This window comes from Cyprinodon variegatus, unplaced genomic scaffold (assembly GCF_000732505.1).
Source record: "Cyprinodon variegatus isolate N-32 unplaced genomic scaffold, C_variegatus-1.0 Scaffold312, whole genome shotgun sequence".
Classification (NCBI taxonomy): Eukaryota; Metazoa; Chordata; class Actinopteri; order Cyprinodontiformes; family Cyprinodontidae; genus Cyprinodon; species Cyprinodon variegatus.
Genome location: NW_015150765.1, coordinates 477,393 through 479,730, shown reverse-complemented (window position 1 = coordinate 479,730; position 2,338 = coordinate 477,393). Strand labels below are relative to the sequence as shown.

General features: G+C 38.9%; 1 protein-coding gene across 1 annotated transcript in view; it reads left to right on the top strand.

The window, feature by feature from the left end:
* Nucleotides 1-1,058: 1,058 nt before the first annotated feature.
* LOC107090844 (riboflavin transporter 2-like) overlaps nucleotides 1,059-2,338 on the top strand; it is a 3,408-nt gene continuing 2,128 nt past the window's right edge. The window contains exon 1 of the mRNA XM_015384434.1: nucleotides 1,059-1,136. The gene's annotated coding sequence lies outside the window, so the exon portion shown is untranslated. The remainder of the gene's footprint in view (nucleotides 1,137-2,338) is intronic.

Here is a 2,338-nt window from a genome sequence, read left to right as displayed (position 1 = left end):
TTAGTCTCCGGTTAAACCCAGGTTTAAAGCCTTGCAGGGCAGCCTAAAGCCAACTGCCAACATTAAGACAGAAAAAAGAAAGAAAATAACAAACCATCAGTTCAGGTGTTTGAGAAAATATGGGAATCAGGAAATTATGAACGATTGTTGTTCTCTACTTAAAAAAACACTTTAGATTTTAAAATGAAAAAATTTTCGTATTTAAAAATTGGATGCATTAAAAAACTAATTTTATTTCAGTGTTAAATTCTGTTTAAAGTAACAGATTATAATTAAAAATGTCTCTGGACCTTTACTGGTTGATGATTTTCTTTATTCGGACCTGCTGAGTTTTAATTGGTTACCGCTGTTCTAAGGTCAAAACTCTCAGATTGTTTTTCATGAATTTCTTCTAGAAGCACTTTTGTTATTTTTCTTAATATATTCGGGCAAGTTGGCGTTTCTTGTTATTATATTGGCATAAAGTTTTACAATCAAAATATCCATATATGTTGAATGTTCTAAAGGTAATAAGGTCCTGGATTCCAATAATAATATTGGCTGGAAATTCTGATTTTCAAAGTAAGTGCAAAGCGCACTTCGAGAAATACTTTGAAAATAATAATGTATAAAGTTGGAGACTTCTAATCATAATTCTACTTTATTTTCTTATTTTTTATGTCATTTAATTCTATTGTTTAATATAAACTTTACAATTTACAAGGATCTTATATTTTCTCAAAATCTCAGACACGTAAAGAAGAATTTTTCCAAATAATTTGTTGTTTGCAGGGAAAGAAAAAGTTCAAAATGTTAAAACCAAAACGTGACTGTTGAGCAATCTGCAGCTGAGGCCTGCAGCCTTGTCCCCCCCCACCCGCTCTCTTCATCCCCTTAAGAAGATTTAACCGAATTCTGCAGATGTTTCAAATTCTTCCAGGAAAAAGCACGAAAGCGGCGGAATGATGCTGGAAAGTGGGAGAAGTCGCTGAGCATCCTGACGTCCTTCACCGTGGAGACAGCTGTAGGTGGATCCTGGTTGGCTGCAGGATCTCACACCCACTCGTCTCCTTTAGTCTCCAGGCACGCTCCTACGGTAAACTACTCAGGACTTTGGCTCCTTTCAGGCTGCAGGAAAACTCTCCATTAAGCAGCAGGTGAGTCTCTGCAGAGATCATGCTTTCTGTTCATTATTAAAGTTCTTAAATCAACGTAAATCTGCAGATGGACGGAGCTCAGCTCCAAGTTCAGCTTTATTCAATAAAATAGGTCCTGTTTTACTATCTAAATGGTTCATTCTATACTCCTTTGGTTATCTACATAAATGAATAAACGTTTTTTTGCACGATAAGCCCAGATATTTGCTGTTTTTAACTCCTCAGCATGTTCCGGTTTAAATAAACAGCAGCCTGTGGGTCAATGTTTTCTCAGCTTACATAAAGGACGGCCGGTGCTGTATGTGGTCGCGTTTCTGATCGTAACTCTTAAGCTGATCCAAATCTAACAAAGAAACAAAAAGAAAGCAGCATTTCCATCCTGTTTCAGCTGCAGTGAAGAAAAGAGGGCAGAATAAACGAAGAGCTAAAGGTTTACTGGATGCAGGAATAATTCACCTGCTAGTTGGCAGATGATGCCTCCTCATGGTGACACATTAATCTGGATTTCTGTCCTTCGGCCTCAAACTGGTTTCAGCAGAGAAAATGTCTCAATGCATTTAAAGGTTTTCACAGGAAACACATTTTTATGTCCTGATAACTGAAGCTGTTAAAGAGAAATCCTGCCTTAAAGTAAAAGCCTTTAAAGGCTCCAGACATAAACAGAAATGCTTTGTGACGTTCTGAGTGTTTCTGTAAGAAACCAGAGCATCTGTGAGGTCAGACACTGATGTTGGACTGAATTCATCCTGAAGCTTCTCCTTTGAGTTTCCTTTCACACCAAACTCCTCCCATCAGAAACTCCTGTCCAATCAGACCTCCATCCTGTTGAAGCTGGAGCAGATCAGGCTCAAACGTTTCCTCACAAAGTTTGGGGCAGTAAAATCCTCCAGAGACATTTGGTTTCTTAAAGCATCAAAAGCTGCTGGTTACCTGGCAACGGCTAAACTTATTCTGCGATCTTACAGAAGGCGTTATAGGCGTTAAAAATGTGCAAACGCCGAAAACTGGATGCTGGATCAAACTGGTCAAGATGCTGTGATGTTGCTCTGCGCCAGGGGTGGATTTAGGAAATTTGGGGCAAAGACAGGCAAGGGGCCCTCTGACCTCAAGATTTTTTCCAAGCACTAAGCTCACTTAGCTGATTGCTCCTTCCTGTGTTTCCAAAAAGGCCAAAGTAAATAACCCAGTCCTTCTTTTCACTG